Raw genomic sequence first — 8,256 nt, forward strand, 5'->3', positions numbered from 1 at the left:
AGGTAAGGGTGCCAGCCTGGACCCTGTGTTCAGGTTGGACATACCAGTTAGGATATGGAATGTGTCCATTGGGTAGGTTCTTGGGCACTGCTGTGGCCGAGGGGCAGGACCCAGGGGGCATAGAGAGGACAGTGCTGGCTACAGTGGATACACTAGAAGCAGGAATTTGTCTTCCTTCTCAGCCCACAGCCTCCCTGGCCTAGGATTGGCCCACTAGGTCCAGCCCAACGGAGATAACCACACAGAGACTGACTCAGTCCTTCCTTCCCATCCCTGCCACTTCTTCCTGGAAACTGCTCTCTCTTCGTGGGCCCTGACCTCCGTGGGCCCTGGAGGAAACAGTCAGAGTCCCCTCCCCCAAAGCTGGCCAGAATTGAGAGACCAAGAGGGAGCTCCCTCCCTTGTACGGGAGCCAGCTGTCCACCTCTTGGGAGTACAGGGAGGTAGGTGGGATGACGGGAGATGACAGGAACAATTTTCTTGGGGGCATCCAGGGAAGGCATGGGGCAGGAATGATGGCGGTCTCAGGAGGTGTGTGAGCTCCCCTCCGGGATCACAGAGTGTCTGGGGTGGTGAAAAAGCTGTGCCCACCCCTGGGAAGCCTCTAGTGTCCCAGCCCAGCATGGCCTGCTGTGCCTGTTGCCTGAACCCACCCCAGGCCTGGCCTAGATTTTTTTTTCCTTGATTGTTTTGTGTTTCCTTCCTCCCCGGGACTCCTGCCAAACCCTGCCCTCTCCTCCTCCCTTTTCGCCCCCTTTCAGAGAATTTGACCAGCCAATTCCGGGGTTCCAGATGAACAGTCACCCATGGAGTCACCCCCAGACGGTGGCCTCTGCCCTCGAGCACTCTTTGGGAATTGGGTGGTAGGGCCTTCCTGGGGACTTTCCTTTAGGTTTGAGTTTTGGCCTCTTGCCCAGTGACATGGGGTTTTTCTGAGTGGTGACAGTCCTGTCCTAGGACAGACAAGCCCAGGCACTTCCTCCCAGAAGCCTTTGGGAGTGTCTTGGCCCCATGGCTTTCAATGGACTAGAAAATAAATGACAGGATCAGCAGAGGTTGCCTTCGGGACTTCCCATGCCTAGGACTTTTTAGGTAGCTTGTCATTATGAGGGAAAGCCTTCCCCTTCTCAGGCTGCTCTCAAACTCTCAATGTTCTGACCTCTGTCCCTGAATGGTGCTATTGTAGGTGTGTGCCAACATGCATTCTAAAAAACCTTTTTTGTTCTTTGTATTTTGAGACAGGGTCTCTCTACATAGCCCCTGGCTGTCCTGCAACTCATTATGTAGACCAAGTTGGCCTTGAACTCACACAGAGAGATCTGCCTGCCTCTGCCTCTAGAGTGCTGAGAAAAAGCAAGAGCCATCATGCCTGGCCTAAAAAGCCATTTTTACCTGTGATATTTACCTCAGGACCCACTGGACTAGAGAAGACACAGTGGTCAAGTTGGGCCCAACCTCTGGGACAGATAACCGCAGGTGACATAAATATCGATTGTAAACCAGAATGGATGTGACATCATGCAGTTCCCAGGACAGCATCGAGGTCTGAATCACCCCCAGGGAGACTTAGTCAGTGGCTGGGAATCAAAAGAACAAAAGAGGGGCCTGCACTAAGGTTCAGTGAGTAAGGGTGCTTGTCACCAAGCCTCGAAACCTGAGTTCAACACCTGGGACACACATGGTGGACAGTGGAGGGAAAGAACCAGCTTTCAAAAGTTGTCCTCTGACCTCCACATGTGCACTATGAAAACACACACAGACACATAGACACACACACACACAATACAAAGAACCACAGAGATTGATTTGCTGCCTTGAGCTAGGGGTGGAGAGACAAAGCTGGAGGGCTAGGAAAGGGATGCGGGAGCAGGTGTTAGAGGGTGACATTTCACAGGGAACAGGAGGAAGCCTGGACACACTAAAACCAAGAGGACTTGGCACAAACAGGGTGTGACCATGAACTGAGAGGTATGATAGAGAGAGCAAGGCGAAGGACGAGGGACAGAGTAAGAACGTGTATTAGTTACTCAACTTGACAGAAACCAGAATCACCTGGGAAGAGGAAATGTCAATTCAGGAATTTCTCAGATGAGATTGGCCTATGCGCATACCATGTCTTCCACGGTCTGTTGTGGCTATTGGTTGGGTGGTAGCAACCCCTCAGCAGGTGGGGCCGGGCTACATAGCAAAGCCAACTGATAGTCCTCTGTGGTTTCTTGAGTTCCTTCCTGGACTTTCCCTCAGTGATAGACCGTGGCCTGGAAGTGTAAGCAAACCAGGACAGAGAAAGGGTTAAGAGATGGGCTCTTTCTTCGTGCATGGGACCTGGCACTCTAGCTACAGAGGTGGCTTCCCCGCTTTCCAGTCTCCAGGGTGACTGACCCCACACCCCAAACTCTAAAAGTGAGTTTGAGGCTTGTGCTTGGCCACATTGAGCCACAGTGACAGTCCAGGGGCGGAAATGGTGCAACAGTAAACACCGCTTGGGAACTTCCTGAGACTGTGAGGGTTCCAAAGGCCAAGGCCAGGGATGCTGGTGGCAGGCTCTGCCTCTGTAAAGGAAGAACCTGCCTGAGAGTGAGAGCAGCATAGGAAAAGCAGGGGAACTTCCTGGGTTGGGGCACACTTATAATCCCAGTACCCAGGAAGTGCAGATAGGAGAATCAGGAGTTCAACCTAGTGAGTTCAAGGTCAGCCTGGACGACTCAAAACCTACCCCCCCCACTCCCCTCCAAATAAAGAATACAAAGCCATGAAAATTAATCTATAGCATTGCTTATGTTCCTGGTCCCAGACATACCCAAAGCATTTTCCATTATGTTAGCTAACAAATTTCAGTTTTTGATTGGGGCGTTGGTGTGGTTGCTGTCACTTGACACTGAAGTAAAGGCTCATTATTGAATAACTAAAGGCCAGAGATAGTATGACAGTTGCTGGATGCACTGGGAATGACAATAGATGTCCTACAGAGGTATGCTAGGATCAGAATTATCATTATCTTTTTTTCTTCTTCTTTTTTTTTTCTGTGTAGCCTTGGATGTCCTGGAACTCACTTTGTGGACCAGGTTGGTCTCGAACTCACAGAGATCCTCCTGCCTCTGCCTCCCAAGTGCTGGGCCACCAATGCCAGACATTCTTTTTGTTTTTTAGAGACAAGGTCTCACTGTGTAGCTCTGGCTGGGCTCAAACTCACTGTGTTGGCTAGTGTCAACTTGACACAAGCTAGAGGTATCTGAAAGAAAGAAACCTCAATTGGAAAAAAATGCCTCTATAAGACCTGGCTATTGAGCCAGACAATGGTGGCCCAGGCCTTTAATCCCAGCACTCAGGAGGCAGAGGCAGGCGGATCTCTGTGTTCAAGGCCAGCCTGGTCTACAGAGCAAGTTCCAGAAAAGCTAGGACTATGCAGAGAAACCCTGTCTCAAAAAAAACAAACAAAAATGATCCAGTTATCAGGCATTTGTTTAATTCCTGATTGAAAGGGGAGGGCTCAGCCCATTATGGAGCCATCCCTGGGCTGGTGGTCCTGGGTTCTATAAGAAAACAGACTGAGCAAGCCAGTCAGCAGCACCCCTCCACAGCCTCTGCATCAGCTCCTGCCTCCAGGTTCCCGCCCTGTTTCAGTTTTTGTCCTTACTTTCTCCAGATGCATAATGGTAAGATAAATAAACCTTGCCCTCTCCAACTTGCTTTGTGGTCATGGTGTCCCATCACCACTGCGACAGAAACCCTAAGTAAGATACTCCTCATGTAGACTGGCTTTGGACTTGTATTAACTCCCCTGCCTCTGTCTCCCAAATGCTGGGTTTACAAGTTGCATTCCCATGCCAAATCCAGACTCAGATTTCTTTTTTTAAATTACTTTTCCAAAGAGGTATCTTTTCATGTGGCTCAACTCACAAGTTTCACGGGTCAGTTTCCCAGTCACCCTGACCTCCAGACACCCATGTCTCCCAGAGAAGACGGCATTATCAGCTTATACAAACACTCCCAGAATTGCCAGTAACCCAGGCCCCTCTCATCTTTTTTACACAAATGCTAAATATTTAGACAAGCTGATCCCCCAAATCTTGCAGTCACGGATGGAAGTCACAGGGTAGGCAGGACCCACTGTTGGGGACAAAGGACTCTGAAGGGAATGAGAAAGCCATCTTTTGTGGCGCCTCTGCTGTTTGCTGTCGGCAATAGATTTTGCAGACTGCTTGCTGTGGTTTGGATATGCACGGTCCCCTGAGGAGACTCATGTTGAAGTTTAATTCCAGCCAGGCATGGCAGTGCGAGACTGTGGTCCCATGCTGCAGAGGTGGTGCGTTTCCATGCGCTCTGTCTGAACGGAGAGACAACAGTGAGCAAGAATGTCCTTGTCCTTGGGGATCAAGCGTGACTAGCATAAGTGACAGGCTGTGGAGCACTTCCGGAACTAAGTGGCAAGAAAGTTGTGATAATTTCTGTTGTTAAAGGCAGGATTATGGCTGGAAAGATGGCTCAGTGGCTGAGAGCATCTTCTGACAATTCCCAGCCTCCACAGTCAGGTGCTTCATAACGGTCTGGAACTCTAGCACCAGTGGGTTCTGACCCCTCTGGCCTCCTAGGGTACCTAAACTCATATGCACATAGCCCTCTCCCCCCAAGTGAATTAAACATAATAAAGATAGAGCTGGGCTTGGTGGCACACACCTTTAATCCCAGCACTCAGGGAGGCAGAGGCAGGCGGATCTCTGTGAGTTCAAGGCCAGCCTGGTCTACAATAATTATTATTATTATTAAAATAAAATAAAATAAATCTTTTTTTAAAAAGCTGGTGAGATGGCTCAGCGGGTAAAAGCACTTATCTAGCTTGATGACCTGGACTCTGTCCCCAGAACCAACATGGTAGAAGGAGAGAACCAGCTCTCACAAGTTGCCCTCTGACCTCTACATGCATGCTGTGGCACAAACAGGCCCCACCCAAATAAATAAATGTAAAAAGAGAAAATAAGGCTGGTGATGTAGCTCAATGGTCAGAATGTTTCCTCGGCATGAGTGAGGCTCTGTGTGTGATCCTTAGCGACTGAATAAACTGGGCGTGATGACACACCCATGTAATCCCAGCACTCAGGAGGACCAAGAGTTCAAGGGCAGCTTTGAACAGGATAAGGGGGTGCTTCCAAGCCCTGTGACACATATCCCTAGGGGCAACTCTGTCACCAGAAATGTTCTACGGGGCCTCGGGCACTCATGGGAACGGTAGGCTTCAAGAGAAACCTCCTTGGAGTTAGGGATGACTTTGTTGTCCATCTCTGCTTGTCCTGTGAGAGGTGACCTCTGGCCTGTCTAAGAGAGCTGTCAGAATAGACTCTGGGTGACAAGTGGGCCAGAGGGGAGCCCTCCTTCCCTTCCCAATACTGTTCCTGCCTGGTGGGAAATCTCCCTCTGAACAGCACGGGGGCTGGAGACCGGCTTCTCATGCTGCTGACTCTCCCCCTCATGTCTGTGCTCCTGGGTGTTCTGGGACAGCCCTGGAGGGCCTGGGCATGATCAGGAGTGTGGAGTGGACAGTGGAGACAGGGCTGGCTGGGATGTCAGAGAGTAATGTCCAGGAACCAGGGTCAGTGGGGTCATGGGCAGCAGCTGTCCTTGAGACCTTTGAGGGGCCTCTGAGCCAGGGCAGCTGCAGGCTCTCAGCTGTCAGGCAGGCTCTGGGCTGGGAGGAGCCTGGGGGCTGGAGCAGGAGGGTGGGGCTGGGAATGTGGAGCTGGCTTTGGCTCAGTCTGCTCAGAGGACAGTCTACTCTAGGACCCTAGGCATTTCCAGGGCATTCCCACAGAGAGCAGGGTGATTGAGAGTATGTGAGCAGTGGCCAGTTGCCTGAACAGAGTTGATTAAGCCTGTGTTGGATGTCTGTCTTCTTTGGTGTCTGTCTGTCTTCTTGGACATCTTTATCTCAAAGCTGGATTTAGGATAATAACATCACATCACCCTTTCTAGGCCCAGGTCCCACTCTCTCAGCTCCGGGTATGCTCTGGGTATCCCAAGCACAGGGCTGGGGTTCCCAGGACTCAAGCCATCCTAATGGGGTGGCTGAGTCCATCAGTGTATGACAGATGAGAAGAGACAGATTCATGATTCAGATTCCAGCCCCCTGGCTTACATTGTTCTGGGGCCTCAAACTGCCCTTACAGCCTTACACGCTAAAGCAAACAGGACCTTAGAAGATCCTTTCCAATTTGAACTCCCTGTGTAGCTGAGGCTGGCCCTGAGCTTTTTTTGTTTTTTGAGACAGAGTTTCTCTGTATAGCCCTGGCTGTCCGGGAACTTGCTCTGTAGATCAGGTTGGCTTCAAACTCAGAGATCTTCCTGCCTCTGCCTCCTGAGTGCTGGGACCAAAGGTGTGTGCCACCACCACCATCCAGTGGCCTTGGATTCTTGATCATCCTCTAGGATTACAGATATATGGTATCATATCACCACCATGCCTGGCCAGTCCAGTGGTTTAGTTGTTTGTTTTTTAATATATTTATTTATTTTATGTATATGAGTGCTTTATCTTCATGTCCACCTGCACACCAGAAGAGGACATCAGATCCCGGTAAAGATGGTTGTGAGCCACCATGTGGTTGCTGAGAATTGAACTCAGGACCTTTGGAAGAGCAGACAGTGCTCTTAACCTCTGAGCCACCTCTCTAGGGTTTTTTGAGACAGGGTTTCTCTGTGCAGCCTTGGCTGTCCTGGACTTGTTTTGGAGACCAGGCTGACTTCAAACTCACAGTGATCCACCTGCCTCTGCCTTCCTGAGTGCTGGGATTACAGGTTTGCACCATCACGCCTGGGTTTTTGTTTTTGTTTTTTTTTAACAGCCCTGTCTGTCCTGGACTCACTCTGTGAACCACCTGCCTCTGCCTCTGAGTGCTAGGCTTCAAGGCATGCACTCCCACACCTGCCTCAGTTGTTTAGTTTTAAAAGTTAAAAAAAAAATTGTTCCTGCATGCCTGCACATGATGCACACACATATCAGGCACATACATGTCAAATAAATATTCTTTCAAACCTCCAAAAGTGGAAGCTTGTTATATATCCTAAAAAACAATTTCTAAAAATGTTAAAACACCCAGTTGGGCACGGTGGCACATGCCTGGAATCCCAGCATTCTGGGAGGCAGAGGCAGAGGCAGATGGATCTCTGAGTTCGAGGCCAGCCTGGTCTACAAAGTGAGTTCAGGACAGCCAGGGCCACACAGGGAAACCCTGTCTCAAAAAAAACAAAACAAAACAAACAAACAAAAGCTGCCCCTATTCCTAGTTAGCGAGGTCCTCTCTGGGAGTTAGAAGCTCTGGGCCAGAGGGAGGAGCTGACCTGTGTGTGCAAAAACTCAAGGGATTCAGCCAAGCCTGGGGCCAGCAAAGTGAGGACTCAGCTTAGGGGAGGTGGCAGAGCCGAGGAACCTGAGGTCAAGGGAAGGAAACCTACACCCAGCGTGGCTCCAGAAAGCAGGACAGAATGGAAGGTTCTGAGGATCAGTGTCCTGGCATGGGCCCAGCCCTCCTGCCCCTGGGTGCCCCTCATGGCTCCGATTCCCTAGCTTTGCTTCTGGCACTAAACTGAGTTCCCACGAGTGGGAGCTATGAGGGGCTTTTGTTCCCCTCAGCAGCTCTGACCTCCCAGAGAAGGGACTTCTTGACTCCTAAAGGGCAGCCACGCCTAAAAGAAAAGAGGGTGGCAGTTTCCTTCTGGGAGTGAAGATTATGCCCAGGGTAGGGGGCAGAACCATTTCTTCAGAGCCATCAATTTGCCCTGAGCTCTTGTGTCAAGGGCACACTCCAGACCAGACCTGGGGGTGGGGGGGAAGATGCCACCAAAGGAAGTTGTAAGGCAGATGGGGTCTTGCCAGACTGTACCCTCCATTGCCAGTATGCCCAAGCGCAGGCGCACAGGCGAGCCCTGAGGATGCCAGCTGCTGCAGGAGGCTGGCGATGCAGATTAAGTGAGGGCCAGGAAAGGGAGTTGGCTGTCGCTTGGCACCAACTTCCTGACAAGAGCAAACAAGAACCTTTTGGTGGCATGTCTGGGTTCATAAGACTTTTTGTTTGGGTCTTAAATGCCTGTCTGGCCTTCCCAGATCATCCCCAGCCCCATTTGGCGTAGGTCCGGGCAACAGTCCTGGGCTGCCATTCATGCCTAGTGACTGGGGAGCCCTTGCTTTCTCTTTCCCTTGCTTCTGGGGTTCCCCCTGAACTCACTGGAAACTTCCCACTAAGTCTCCATCTGTACCTAAGCCTG

Source organism: Meriones unguiculatus, chromosome 1 (genome assembly GCF_030254825.1).
Source record: "Meriones unguiculatus strain TT.TT164.6M chromosome 1, Bangor_MerUng_6.1, whole genome shotgun sequence".
NCBI classification, from domain to species: Eukaryota; Metazoa; Chordata; class Mammalia; order Rodentia; family Muridae; genus Meriones; species Meriones unguiculatus.